We start from the raw sequence: 17069 nt of genomic DNA on the forward strand, positions 1-17069 counted from the left end.
AGAGTAAAGTTCCGCAGAGTCTGTTTTGGCTCTTCCCTGGGGGCTCAGTGTTAGACTCCGATGCACCACAGAAGGTTTACCGCAGCACTTAGACCATCACATTGACGATGAAACACAGAAATTTCATTGGGAATCAATACAAAATTCACAATTCCCTGGGGGCTCAGTGTTAGACTCCGATGCACCACAGCATGTTTACTGCATCCCTTAGAAAATCACATTGACGATGAAACACAGAAATTGCATTGGGAATCAATACAGAATTCACAATATTGATTTATATTGACGAGAGTAACGTTTAGGGGAGTCTGTTTTTTGGCTCATCCCTGGGGGCTCAGTGTTAGACTCCGATGCACCACAGAAGGTTTACTGCATCACTTAGACCATCACATTGACGATGAAACACAGAAATTGCATCGGGAATCAATACAAAATTCACAATACCAATTTATATTGTCGAGAGTAACGTTTCGGAGAGTCTGTTTTTTGGCTCTTCCCTGGGGGCTCAGTGTTACAGTCCGATGCACCACAGCAGGTTTACTGTATCCCTTCGACCATCCCATTGACGATGAACCACAGGAATTGTATCGGGATTGAATACAAAATTCGCAACGCCGATTTATATTGACGAGAGTAACGTTTCGGGTGTCTGTCTTTGGCGCTTTCCTGGGGGCTCAGTGTTAGTCTCCGATGCACCACAGGAGGTTTACTGCATCCCTTAGACCATCACATTGATGATGAAACACAGAAATTACAATGGGAATCAATACAAAATTCACAATGCCGATTTATATTGACGAGAGTAACGTTTCAGAGAGACTGTTTGTTGGCTCTTCCCTGGGGGCTCAGTGTTAGACTCCGATGCACCACTGCACGTTTACTGCATCCCTTACACCATCACATTGACGATGAAACACAGAAATTGCATCAGGAATCAATACAAAATTCACAATACCGATTTATATTGACGAGAGTAACGTTTCGGAGAGTCTGTTTTTTGGCACTTCCCTGGGTGCTCAGTGTTAGACTCCGATGCACCTCAGATAGTTTACTGCATGACTTAAACCACCACATTGACGATTGCATCGGGAATCAATACAAAATTCACAATACCGATTTATATTGAGAAGAGTCACGTTTCAGGGAGTATGTTTTTTGGTTCTTCCCTGAGGGCTCAGTTTTAGACTCCGATGCACCACAGCAGGTTTACTGCATCCCTTCGACCAATATATTGACGATGAAACACAGAAATTGCATCGGGAATCAATACAAAATTCACGATACCGATTTATATTGACCAGAGTAACGTTTCGGAGAGTCTGTTTTTAGGCTCTTCCCAGGGTGCTCAGTGTTAGACTCCGATGCACCTCAGCAGGTTTGCAGCACCCCTTAGTCCATTACATTGACGATGAAACACAGAAATTGCATCGGGAATCAATACAAAATTCAAAATAGCGATTTATATTGTACGAGAATTACGTTTGGGGGAGTCTGGTCTTTGGCTGTTCCCTGGGGGCTCAGTGTTAGACTCCGATGCACCACAGCAGGTCTACTGCATCCCTTAGACCATTTCATTGACGATTAAACACAGAAATTGCATCGGGAATCAATACAAAATTCACAATACCGATTTATATATACGAGAGTAATGTTTCAGAGAGCCTGTTTTTTGGTTCTTCCCTGGGGGCTCGGTGTTAGACACCGATGCACCACAGAAGGTTTACTGCATCCCTTAGACCATCACATTGACGATGAAATACAGAAATTGCATCGGGAATCCATACAAAATTCACAATGCCGATTAAATTGACGAGAGTAAAGTTCCGCAGAGTCTGTTTTGGCTCTTCCCTGGGGGCTCAGTGTTAGACTCCGATGCACCACAGAAGGTTTACCGCAGCACTTAGACCATCACATTGACGATGAAACACAGAAATTTCATTGGGAATCAATACAAAATTCACAATTCCCTGGGGGCTCAGTGTTAGACTCCGATGCACCACAGCATGTTTACTGCATCCCTTAGAAAATCACATTGACGATGAAACACAGAAATTGCATTGGGAATCAATACAGAATTCACAATATTGATTTATATTGACGAGAGTAACGTTTAGGGGAGTCTGTTTTTTGGCTCATCCCTGGGGGCTCAGAGTTAGACTCCGATGCACCACAGAAGGTTTACTGCATCACTTAGACCATCACATTGACGATGAAACACAGAAATTGCATCGGGAATCAATACAAAATTCACAATACCAATTTATATTGTCGAGAGTAACGTTTCGGAGAGTCTGTTTTTTGGCTCTTCCCTGGGGGCTCAGTGTTAGACTCCGATGCACCACAGCAGGTTTACTGTATCCCTTCGACCATCACATTGTCGATGAAACACAATAATTGTATCCGGATTGAATACAAAATTCCCAATTCCGATTTATATTGACGCGAGTAACGTTTAAGGGAGCCTGTTTTTAGGCTCTTCCCTGGGGGCTCAGTGTTAGACTCCGATGCACCACAGAAGGTTTACTGCATCATTTAGACCATCACATTGACGATGAAACACAGAAATTGCATCGGGAATCAATACAAAATTCACAATACCGATTTATGTTAACGAGAGCAACGTTTGGGGGAGTCTGGTCATTGGATCTACCCTGGGGCCTCAGTATTAGACCTCGATGCGCCACAGCAGGTTTACTGCATCCCTTAGACCATCACATTGACGATGAAACACAGAAATTGCACCGGGAATCAATACAAAATTCACAATACCGATTTATATTGACCAGAGAATCGTTTCGGTGAGTCTGTTTTTGGCTCTTCCATGGGGGCTCAGTGTTAGACTCCGATGCACCACAGCAGGCTTAAAGTATCCCTTCGACCATCACATTAACGATGAAACACAGGAATTGCATCCGGATTGAATACAAAGTTCACAATGCCGATTTATATTGACGAGAGTAATGTTTTGGGGAGTCTGTTCTTTGGCTCTTTTCAGTGTTAGACTCCGATGCACCACAGCAGGTCTACTGCATCCCTTCGACCATCACATTGACGATGAAACACGGAAATTGCATCGGGCATCAATACAAAATTCACAATACCGATTTATATTGACGAGAGTCACGTTTCAGAGTGTCTGTTCTTTGGTTCTTCCCTGAGGGCTCAGTGTTAGACTCCGATGCACCACAGCAGGTTTACTGCATCACTTAGACCATCACATTGACGATGAAACACAGAAATTGAATCGGGAATCAATACAAAATTCACAATACCGATTTGTAATGACGAGAGTCACGTTTCAGGAAGTCTGTTTTTTGGTTCTTACCTGAGGGCTCAGTGATAGACTCCGATGCACCACAGCAGGTTTACTGCATCCCTTCGACCAACATATTGACGATGAAACACAGAATTTGCATCGGGAATCAATACAAAACTCACAATACCGATTTATATTGACCAGAGTAACGTTTCGGAGAGTCTCTTTTTGGCTCTTCCCAGGGGGCTCAGTGTTAGACTCCGATGCACCTCAGCAGGTTTACCGCACCCCTTAGTCCATCACATTGACGATGAAACACAGAAATTGCATCGTGAATCAATACAAAATTCACAATACCGATTTATATTGAGCAGAGTAACGTTTCGGAGAGTCTGTTTTTTGGCTCTTCCCAGGGGGCTCAGTGTTAGACTCCGATGCACCTGAGCAGGTTTACCGCACCCCTTAGTCCATCACATTGACGATGAAACACAGAAATTGCATCGGGAATCAATACAAAATTCACAATACCGATTTATGTTAACGAGAGTAACGTTTGGGGGAGTCTGGTCTTTGGATCTTCCCTGGGGGCTCAGTATTAGACTCCGATGCACCACAGATGGTTTACTGCATCACTTAGACCATCACATTGACGATGAAACACAGAAATTGCATCGGGAATCAATGCAAAGTTCACAATACCGAATTGTATTGACGAGAGTCACGTTTCAGGGAGTCTGTTCATTGGTTCTTCCCTGAGGGCTCAGTGATAGACTCAGATGCACCACAGCAGGTTTACTGCATTCCTTCGACCAACATATAGACGATGAAACACAGAAATTGAATCGGGATTCAATATAAAATCTTCAATACCGATTTATATTGACCAGAGTAACGTTTCGGAGATTCTGTTTTTTGGCCCTTCCCAGGGGGCTCAGTGTTAGACTCCGATGCACCTCAGCAGGTTTACCGCACCCCTTAGTCCATCACATTGACGATGAAACACAGAAATTGTATCGGGAATCAATACAAAATTCACAACACCGATTTATATTAACGAGAGCAACGTTTGGGGGAGTCTGGTCTTTGGATCTTCTCTGGGGCCTCAGTATTAGACCTCGATGCGCCACAGCAGGTTTACTGCATCCCTTAGACCATCACATTGACGATGAAACACAGAAATTGCATCGGGAATCAATACAAAATTCACAATACCGATTTATGTTAACGAGAGCAACGTTTGGGGGAGTCTGGTCTTTGGATCTTCCCTGGGGCCTCAGTATTAGACCTCGATGCGCCACAGCAGGTTTACTGCATCCCTTAGACCAACATATTGACGATGAAACACAGAAATTGCATCGGGAATCAATACAAAATTCACAATACCGATTTATATTGACCAGAGAATCGTTTCGGTGAGTCTGTTTTTGGCTCTTCCATGGGGGCTCAGTGTTAGACTCCGATGCACCACAGCAGGTTTAAAGTATCCCTTCGACCATCACATTAACGATGAAACACAGGAATTGCATCCGGATTGAATACAAAGTTCACAATGCCGATTTATATTGACGTGAGTAACGTTTTGGGGAGTCTGTTCTTTGGCTCTTTTCTGGGGGCTCAGTGTTAGACTCCGATGCACCACTGCAGGTTTACTGCATCCCTTAGACCATCACATTGACGATGAAACACAGAAATTGCATCGGGAATCAATACAAAATTCACAATACCGATTTATATTCACGAGATTAACGTTTCGGAGAGTCTGTTCTTTGGCTTTTCCCTGGGAGCTCAGTGTTAGACTCCGATGCACCACAGCAGGTCTACTGCATCCCTTCGACCATCACATTGACGATGAAACACGGAAATTGCATCGGGCATCAATACAAAATTCACAATACCGATTTATATTGACGAGAGTCACGTTTCAGGGAGTCTGTTCTTTGGTTCTTCCCTGAGGGCTCAGTGTTAGACTCCGATGCACCACAGCAGGTTTACTGCATCACTTAGACCATCACATTGACGATGAAACACAGAAATTGAATCGGGAATCAATACAAAATTCACAATACCGATTTGTATTGACGAGAGTCACGTTTCAGGGAGTCTGTTTTTTGGTTCTTACCTGAGGGCTCAGTGATAGACTCCGATGCACCACAGCAGGTTTACTGCATCCCTTCGACCAACATATTGACGATGAAACACAGAATTTGCATCGGGATCAATACAAAACTCACAATACCGATTTATATTGACCAGAGTAACGTTTCGGAGAGTCTCTTTTTGGCTCTTCCCAGGGGGCTCAGTGTTAGACTCCGATGCACCTCAGCAGGTTTACCGCACCCCTTAGTCCATCACATTGACGATGAAACACAGAAATTGCATCGTGAATCAATACAAAATTCACAATACCGATTTATATTGAGCAGAGTAACGTTTCGGAGAGTCTGTTTTTTGGCTCTTCCCAGGGGGCTCAGTGTTAGACTCCGATGCACCTGAGCAGGTTTACCGCACCCCTTAGTCCATCACATTGACGACGAAACACAGAAATTGCATCGGGAATCAATACAAAATTCACAATACCGATTTATGTTAACGAGAGTAACGTTTGGGGGAGTCTGGTCTTTGGATCTTCCCTGGGGGCTCAGTATTAGACTCCGATGCACCACAGAAGGTTTACTGCATCACTTAGACCATCACATTGACGATGAAACACAGAAATTGCATCGAGAATCAATACAAAGTTCACAATACCGAATTGTATTGACGAGAGTCACGTTTCAGGGAGTCTGTTCTTTGGTTCTTCCCTGAGGGCTCAGTGATAGACTCAGATGCACCACAGCAGGTTTACTGCATTCCTTCGACCAACATATAGACGATGAAACACAGAAATTGAATCGGGAATCAATATAAAATCTTCAATACCGATTTATATTGACCAGAGTAACGTTTCGGAGAGTCTGTTTCTTGGCGCTTCCCAGGGGGCTCAGTGTTAGACTCCGATGCACCTCAGCAGGTTTACCGCACCCCTTAGTCCATCACATTGACGATGAAACACAGAAATTGTATCGGGAATCAATACAAAATTCACAACACCGATTTATATTAACGAGAGCAACGTTTGGGGGAGTCTGGTCTTTGGATCTTCCCTGGGGCCTCAGTATTAGACCTCGATGCGCCACAGCAGGTTTACTGCATCCCTTAGACCATCACATTGACGATGAAACACAGAAATTACATCGGGAATCAATACAAAATTCACAATACCGATTTGTATTGACGAGAGTCACGTTTCAGGAAGTTTGTTTTTTGGTTCTTACCTGAGGGCTCAGTGATAGACTCCGATGCACCACAGCAGGTTTACTGCATCCCTTCGACCAACATATTGACGATGAAACACAGAATTTGCATCGGGAATCAATACAAAACTCACAATACCGATTTATATTGACCAGAGTAACGTTTCGGAGAGTCTCTTTTTGGCTCTTCCTAGGGGGCTCATTGTTAGACTCCGATGCACCTCAGCAGGTTTACCGCACCCCTTAGTCCATCACATTGACGATGAAACACAGAAATTGCATCGTGAATCAATACAAAATTCACAATACCGATTTATATTGAGCAGAGTAACGTTTCGGAGAGTCTGTTTTTTGGCTCTTCCCAGGGGGCTCAGTGTTAGACTCCGATGCACCTGAGCAGGTTTACCGCACCCCTTAGTCCATCACATTGACGATGAAACACAGAAATTGTATCGGGAATCAATACAAAATTCACAATACCGATTTATATTGACGAGAGTAACATTTCGGAGAGTCTGTTTTGGCTCTTCCCTGGGGGCTTAGTGTTAGACTCCGATGCTCCACAGAAGATTTACTGCATCACTTAGACCATCACATTGACGATGAAACACAGAAATTGCATCGGGAATCAATACAAAATACACAAAACCGATTTGTATTGACGAGAGTCACGTTCAGGAAGTCTGTTTTTTGGTTCTTACCTGAGGGCTCAGTGATAGACTCCGATGCACCACAGCAGATTTACTGCATCCCTTCGACCAACATATTGACGATGAAACACAGAAATTGCATCGGGAATCAATACAAAACTCACAATACTGATTTATATTGACCAGAGTAACGTTTCGGAGAGTCTGTTTTCTGGCTCTTCCCAGGGGGCTCAGTGTTAGACTCCGATGCACCTCAGCAGGTTTACCGCACCCCTTAGTCCATCACATTGACGATGAATCACAGAAATTGCATCGGGAATCAATACAAAATTCACAATACTGATTTATGTTAACGAGAGTAACGTTTGGGGGAGTCTGGTCTTTGGATCTTCCCTGGGGGCTCAGTATTAGACTCCGATGCACCACAGAAGGTTTACTGCATCACTTAGACCATCACATTGACGATGAAACACAGAAATTGCATCGGGAATCAATACAAAGTTCACAATACCGAATTGTATTGACGAGAGTCACGTTTCAGGGAGTCTGTTCTTTGGTTCTTCCCTGAGGGCTCAGTGATAGACTCCGATGCACCACAGCAGGTTTACTGCATTCCTTCGACCAACATATAGACGATGAAACACAGAAATTGAATCGGGAATCAATATAAAATCTTCAATACCGATTTATATTGACCAGAGTAACGTTCGGAGAGTCTGTTTTTTGGCCCTTCCCAGGGGGCTCAGTGTTAGACTCCGATGCACCTCAGCAGGTTTACCGCACCCCTTAGTCCATGACATTGACGATGAACCTCAGAAATTGTATCGGGAATCAATACAAAATTCACAATATCGATTTATGTTAACGAGAGCAACGTTTGGGGGAGTCTGGTCTATGGATCTTCCCTGGGGCCTCAGTATTAGACCTCGATGCGCCACTGCACATTTACTGCATCCCTTAGACCATCACATTGACGATGAAACACAGAAATTGCATCGGGAATCAATACAAAATTCACAATACCGATTTATATTGACGAGTGTAACATTTCGGAGAGTCTGTTTTGGCTCTTCCCTGGGGGCTCAGTGTTAGACTCCGATGCTCCACGGAAGATTTACTGCATCACTTAGACCATCACATTGACGATGAAACACAGAAATTGCATCGGGAATCAATACAAAATACACAAAACCGATTTGTATTGACGAGAGTCACGTTTCAGGAAGTCTGTTTTTTGGTTCTTACCTGATGGCTCAGTGATAGACTCCGATGCACCACAGCAGATTTACTGCATCCCTTCGACCAACATATTGACGATGAAACACAGAAATTGCATCGGGAATCAATACAAAACTCACAATACCGATTTATATTGACCAGAGTAACGTTTCGGAGAGTCTGTTTTTTGGCTCTTCCCTGGGGGCTCAGTGTTAGACTCCTATGCACCACAGCAGGTTTACTGCATTCCTTCGAACAACATATAGACGATGAAACATAGAAATTGGATCGGGAATCAATATAAAATCTTCAATACCGATTTATATTGTCCAGAGTAACGTTTCGGAGAGTCTGATTTTTGGCCTTTCCCAGGGGGCTCTGTGTTAGACTCCGATGCACCTCAGCAGGTTTACCGCACCCCTTAGTCCATCACATTGACGATGAAACACAGAAATTGCATCGGGAATCAATACAAAATACACAAAACCGATTTGTATTGACGAGAGTCACGTTTCAGGAAGTCTGTTTTTTGGTTCTTACCTGAGGGCTCAGTGATAGACTCCGATGCACCACAGCAGATTTACTGCATCCCTTCGACCAACATATTGACGATGAAACACGGAAATTGCATCGGGAATCAATACAAAATTCACAATACCGATTTACATTGACGAGAGTCACGTTTCAGGGAGTCTGTTCTTTGGTTCTTCCCTGAGGGCTCAGTGTTAGACTCCGATGCACCACAGCAGGTTTACTGCATCACTTAGACCATCACATTGACGATGAAACACAGAAATTGCATCGGGAATCAATACAAAATTCACAAAACCGATTTGTATTGACGAGAGTCACGTTTCAGGAAGTCTGTTTTTCGGTTCTTACCTGAGGGCTCAGTGATAGACTCCGATGCACCACAGCTGGTTTACTGCATCCCGTCGACCAACATATTGACGATGAAACACAGAAATTGCATCGGGAATCAATACAAAACTCACAATACCGATTTATATTGACCAGAGTAACGTTTCGGAGAGCCTGTTTTTTGGCTCTTCCCAGGGGGCTCAGTGTTAGACTCCGATGCACATCAGCAGGTTTACCGCACCCCTTAGTCCATCACATCGACGATGAAACGCAGAAATTGCATCGGGAATCAATACAAAATTCACAATACCGATTTATGTTAACAAGAGTAACGTTTGGGGGAGTCTGGTCTTTGGATCTTCCCTGGGGGCTCAGTATTAGACTCCGATGCACCACAGCAGGTTTACTGCATTCCTTCGAACAACATATAGACGATGAAACACAGAAATTGGATCGGGAATCAATATAAAATCTTCAATACCGATTTATATTGACCAGAGTAACGTTTCGGAGAGTCTGTTTTTTGGCTCTTCCCAGGGGGCTCTGTGTTAGGCTCCGATGCACCTCAGCAGGTTTACCGCACCCCTTAGTCCATCACATTGACGATGAAACACAGAAATTGCATCGGGAATCAATACAAAATACACAAAACCGATTTGTATTGACGAGAGTCACGTTTCAGGAAGTCTGTTTTTTGGTTCTTACCTGAGGGATCAGTGATAGACTCCAATGCAACACAGCAGATTTACTGCATCCCTTCGACCAACATATTGACGATGAAACACAGAAATTGCATCGGGAATCAATACAAAATTCACAATACCGATTTATATTCACGAGATTAACGTTTCGGAGGGTCTTTTCATTGGCTTTTCCCTGGGAGCTCAGTGTTAGACTCCGATGCACCACAGCTGGTCTACTGCATCCCTTCGACCATCACATTGACGATGAAACACGGAAATTGCATCGGGCATCAATACAAAATTCACAATACCGATTTATATTGACGAGAGTCACGTTTCAGGAAGTCTGTTTTTTTGGTTCTTACCTGAGGGCTCAGTGATAGACTCCGATGCACCACAGCAGGTTTACCGCACCCCTTAGTCCATCACATCGACGATGAAACACAGAAATTGCATGGGGAATCAATACAAAATTCACAATACCGATTTATGTTAACGAGAGTAACGTTTGGGGGAGTCTGGTCTTTGGATCTTCCCTGGGGGCTCAGTATTAGACTCCGATGCACCACAGCAGGTTTACTGCATTCCTTCGAACAACATATAGACGATGAAACATAGAAATTGGATCGGGAATCAATATAAAATCTTCAATACCGATTTATATTGTCCAGAGTAACGTTTCGGAGAGTCTGTTTTTTGGCCTTTCCCAGGGGGCTCTGTGTTAGACTCCGATGCACCTCAGCAGGTTTACCGCACCCCTTAGTCCATCACATTGACGATGAAACACAGAAATTGCATCGGGAATCAATACAAAATACACAAAACCGATTTGTATTGACGAGAGTCACGTTTCAGGAAGTCTGTTTTTTGGTTCTTACCTGAGGGCTCAGTGATAGACTCCGATGCACCACAGCAGATTTACTGCATCCCTTCGACCAACATATTGACGATGAAACACGGAAATTGCATCGGGAATCAATACAAAATTCACAATACCGATTTATATTCACGAGATTAACGTTTCGGAGAGTCTGTTCTTTGGCTTTTCCCTGGGAGCTCAGTGTTAGACTCCGATGCACCACAGCAGGTCTACTGCATCCCTTCGACCATCACATTGACGATGAAACACGGAAATTGCATCGGGCATCAATACAAAATTCACAATACCGATTTACATTGACGAGAGTCACGTTTCAGGGAGTCTGTTCTTTGGTTCTTCCCTGAGGGCTCAGTGTTAGACTCCGATGCACCACAGCAGGTTTACTGCATCACTTAGACCATCACATTGACGATGAAACACAGAAATTGCATCGGGAATCAATACAAAATTCACAATACCGATTTGTATTGACGAGAGTCACGTTTCAGGAAGTCTGTTTTTTGGTTCTTACCTGAGGGCTCAGTGATAGACTCCGATGCACCACAGCAGATTTACTGCATCCCGTCGACCAACATATTGACGATGAAACACAGAAATTGCATCGGGAATCAATACAAAACTCACAATACCGATTTATATTGACCAGAGTAACGTTTCGGAGAGCCTGTTTTTTGGCTCTTCCCAGGGGGCTCAGTGTTAGACTCCGATGCACATCAGCAGGTTTACCGCACCCCTTAGTCCATCACATCGACGATGAAACACAGAAATTGCATCGGGAATCAATACAAAATTCACAATACCGATTTATGTTAACAAGAGTAACGTTTGGGGGAGTCTGGTATTTGGATCTTCCCTGGGGACTCAGTATTAGACTCCGATGCACCACAGCAGGTTTACTGCATTCCTTCGAACAACATATAGACGATGAAACACAGAAATTGGATCGGGAATCAATATAAAATCTTCAATACCGATTTATATTGACCAGAGTAACGTTTCGGAGAGTCTGTTTTTTGGCTCTTCCCAGGGGGCTCTGTGTTAGACTCCGATGCACCTCAGCAAGTTTACCGCACCCCTTAGTCCATCACATTGACGATGAAACACAGAAATTGCATCGCGAATCAATACAAAATACACAAAACCGATTTGTATTGACGAGAGTCACGTTTCAGGAAGTCTGTTTTTTGGTTCTTACCTGAGGGCTCAGTGATAGACTCCAATGCACCACAGCAGATTTACTGCATCACTTCGACCAACATATTGACGATGAAATACAGAAATTGCATCGGGAATCAATACTAAATTCACAATACCGATTTATATTCACGAGATTAACGTTTCGGAGGGTCTGTTCATTGGCTTTTCCCTGGGAGCTCAGTGTTAGACTCCGATGCACCACAGCAGGTCTACTGCATCCCTTCGACCATCACATTGACGATGAAACACGGAAATTGCATCGGGCATCAATAGAAAATTCACAATACCGATTTATATTGACGAGAGTCACGTTTCAGGGAGTCTGTTCTTTGGTTCTTCCCTGAGGGCTCAGTGTTAGACTCCGATGCACCACAGCAGGTTTACTGCATTCCTTCGAACAACATATAGACGATGAAACACAGAAATTGCATCGGGAATCAATATAAAATCTTCAATACCGATTTATATTGACCAGAGTAACGTTTCGGAGAGTCTGTTTTTTGGCTCTTCCCAGGGGGCTCTGTGTTAGACTCCGATGCTCCACAGAAGATTTACTGCATCACTTAGACCATCACATTGACGATGAAACACAGAAATTGCATCGGGAATCAATACAAAATACACAAAACCGATTTGTATTGACGAGAGTCACGTTTCAGGAAGTCTGTTTTTTGGTTCTTACCTGATGGCTCAGTGATAGACTCCGATGCACCACAGCAGATTTACTGCATCCCTTCGACCAACATATTGACGATGAAACACAGAAATTGCATCGGGAATCAATACAAAACTCACAATACCGATTTATATTGACCAGAGTAACGTTTCGGAGAGTCTGTTTTTTGGCTCTTCCCTGGGGGCTCAGTGTTAGACTCCTATGCACCACAGCAGGTTTACTGCATTCCTTCGAACAACATATAGACGATGAAACATAGAAATTGGATCGGGAATCAATATAAAATCTTCAATACCGATTTATATTGTCCAGAGTAACGTTTCGGAGAGTCTGATCTTTGGCCTTTCCCAGGGGGCTCTGTGTTAGACTCCGATGCACCTCAGCAGGTTTACCGCACCCCTTAGTCCATCACATTGACGATGAAACACAGAAATTGCATCGGGAATCAATACAAAATACACAAAACCGATTTGTATTGACGAGAGTCACGTTTCAGGAAGTCTGTTTTTTGGTTCTTACCTGAGGGCTCAGTGATAGACTCCGATGCACCACAGCAGATTTACTGCATCCCTTCGACCAACATATTGACGATGAAACACGGAAATTGCATCGGGAATCAATACAAAATTCACAATACCGATTTACATTGACGAGAGTCACGTTTCAGGGAGTCTGTTCTTTGGTTCTTCCCTGAGGGCTCAGTGTTAGACTCCGATGCACCACAGCAGGTTTACTGGATCACTTAGACCATCACATTGACGATGAAACACAGAAATTGCATCGGGAATCAATACAAAATTCACAATACCGATTTATATTGACCAGAGTAACGTTTCGGAGAGTCTGTTTTTTGGCTCTTCCCTGGGGGCTCAGTGTTAGACTCCTATGCACCACAGCAGGTTTACTGCATTCCTTCGAACAACATATAGACGATGAAACATAGAAATTGAATCGGGAATCAATATAAAATCTTCAATACCGATTTATATTGTCCAGAGTAACGTTTCGGAGAGTCTGATTTTTGGCCTTTCCCAGGGGGCTCTGTGTTAGACTCCGATGCACCTCAGCAGGTTTACCTCACCCCTTAGTCCATCACATTGACGATGAAACACAGAAATTGCATCGGGAATCAATACAAAATACACAAAACCGATTTGTATTGACGAGAGTCACGTTTCAGGAAGTCTGTTTTTTGGTTCTTACCTGAGGGCTCAGTGATAGACTCCGATGCACCACAGCAGATTTACTGCATCCCTTCGACCAACATATTGACGATGAAACACGGAAATTGCATCGGGAATCAATACAAAATTCACAATACCGATTTACATTGACGAGAGTCACGTTTCAGGGAGTCTGTTCTTTGGTTCTTCCCTGAGGGCTCAGTGTTAGACTCCGATGCACCACAGCAGGTTTACTGCATCACTTAGACCATCACATTGACGATGAAACACAGAAATTGCATCGGGAATCAATACAAAATTCACAATACCGATTTGTATTGACGAGAGTCACGTTTCAGGAAGTCTGTTTTTCGGTTCTTACCTGAGGGCTCAGTGATAGACTCCGATGCACCACAGCTGGTTTACTGCATCCCGTCGACCAACATATTGACGATGAAACACAGAAATTGCATCGGGAATCAATACAAAACTCACAATACCGATTTATATTGACCAGAGTAACGTTTCGGAGAGCCTGTTTTTTGGCTCTTCCCAGGGGGCTCAGTGTTAGACTCCGATGCACATCAGCAGGTTTACCGCACCCCTTAGTCCATCACATCGACGATGAAACACAGAAATTGCATCGGGAATCAATACAAAATTCACAATACCGATTTATGTTAACAAGAGTAACGTTTGGGGGAGTCTGGTCTTTGGATCTTCCCTGGGGGCTCAGTATTAGACTCCGATGCACCACAGCAGGTTTACTGCATTCCTTCGAACAACATATAGACGATGAAACACAGAAATTGGATCGGGAATCAATATAAAATCTTCAATACCGATTTATATTGACCAGAGTAACGTTTCGGAGAGTCTGTTTTTTGGCTCTTCCCAGGGGGCTCTGTGTTAGACTCCGATGCACCTCAGCAGGTTTACCGCACCCCTTAGTCCATCACATTGACGATGAAACACAGAAATTGCATCGGGAATCAATACAAAATACACAAAACCGATTTGTATTGACGAGAGTCACGTTTCAGGAAGTCTGTTTTTTGGTTCTTACCTGAGGGATCAGTGATAGACTCCAATGCAACACAGCAGATTTACTGCATCCCTTCGACCAACATATTGACGATGAAACACAGAAATTGCATCGGGAATCAATACAAAATTCACAATACCGATTTATATTCACGAGATTAACGTTTCGGAGGGTCTTTTCATTGGCTTTTCCCTGGGAGCTCAGTGTTAGACTCCGATGCACCACAGCAGGTCTACTGCATCCCTTCGACCATCACATTGACGATGAAACACGGAAATTGCATCGGGCATCAATACAAAATTCACAATACCGATTTATATTGACGAGAGTCACGTTTCAGGAAGTCTGTTTTTTTGGTTCTTACCTGAGGGCTCAGTGATAGACTCCGATGCACCACAGCAGGTTTACCGCACCCCTTAGTCCATCACATCGACGATGAAACACAGAAATTGCATGGGGAATCAATACAAAATTCACAATACCGATTTATGTTAACGAGAGTAACGTTTGGGGGAGTCTGGTCTTTGGATCTTCCCTGGGGGCTCAGTATTAGACTCCGATGCACCACAGCAGGTTTACTGCATTCCTTCGAACAACATATAGACGATGAAACATAGAAATTGGATCGGGAATCAATATAAAATCTTCAATACCGATTTATATTGTCCAGAGTAACGTTTCGGAGAGTCTGTTTTTTGGCCTTTCCCAGGGGGCTCTGTGTTAGACTCCGATGCACCTCAGCAGGTTTACCGCACCCCTTAGTCCATCACATTGACGATGAAACACAGAAATTGCATCGGGAATCAATACAAAATACACAAAACCGATTTGTATTGACGAGAGTCACGTTTCAGGAAGTCTGTTTTTTGGTTCTTACCTGAGGGCTCAGTGATAGACTCCGATGCACCACAGCAGATTTACTGCATCCCTTCGACCAACATATTGACGATGAAACACGGAAATTGCATCGGGAATCAATACAAAATTCACAATACCGATTTATATTCACGAGATTAACGTTTCGGAGAGTCTGTTCTTTGGCTTTTCCCTGGGAGCTCAGTGTTAGACTCCGATGCACCACAGCAGGTCTACTGCATCCCTTCGACCATCACATTGACGATGAAACACGGAAATTGCATCGGGCATCAATACAAAATTCACAATACCGATTTACATTGACGAGAGTAACGTTTCGGAGAGCCTGTTTTTTGGCTCTTCCCAGGGGGCTCTGTGTTAGACTCTGATGCACCTCAGCAGGTTTACCGCACCCCTTAGTCCATCACATCGACGATGAAACACAGAAATTGCATGGGGAATCAATACAAAATTCACAATACCGATTTATGTTAACGAGAGTAACGTTTGGGGGAGTCTGGTTTTTGGATCGTCCCTGGGGGCTCAGTATTAGACTCCGATGCACCACAGCAGGTTTGCTGCATTCCTTCGAACAACATATAGACGATGAAACATAGAAATTGGATCGGGAATCAATATAAAATCTTCAATACCGATTTATATTGTCCAGAGTAACGTTTCGGAGAGTCTGTTTTTGGGCCTTTCCCAGGGGGCTCTGTGTTAGACTCCGATGCACCTCAGCAGGTTTACCGCACCCCTTAGTCCATCACATTGACGATGAAACACAGAAATTGCATCGGGAATCAATACAAAATACACAAAACCGATTTGTATTGACGAGAGTCACGTTTCAGGAAGTCTGTTTTTTGGTTCTTACCTGAGGGCTCAGTGATAGACTCCGATGCACCACAGCAGATTTACTGCATCCCTTCGACCAACATATTGACGATGAAACACGGAAATTGCATCGGGAATCAATACAAAATTCACAATACCGATTTATATTCACGAGATTAACGTTTCGGAGCGTCTGTTCTTTGGCTTTTCCCTGGGAGCTAAGTGTTAGACTCCGATGCAGCACAGCAGGTCTACTGCATCCCTTCGACCATCACATTGACGATGAAACACGGAAATTGCATCGGGCATCAATACAAAATTCACAATACCGATTTACATTGACGAGAGTCACGTTTCAGGGAGTCTGTTCTTTGGTTCTTCCCTGAGGTGTCAGTGATAGACTCAGATGCACCACAGCTGGTTTACTGCATCTCGTCGACCAAAATATTGACGAT

This window comes from Schistocerca cancellata, chromosome 10 (assembly GCF_023864275.1).
Source record: "Schistocerca cancellata isolate TAMUIC-IGC-003103 chromosome 10, iqSchCanc2.1, whole genome shotgun sequence".
Lineage (NCBI taxonomy): Eukaryota > Metazoa > Arthropoda > Insecta > Orthoptera > Acrididae > Schistocerca > Schistocerca cancellata.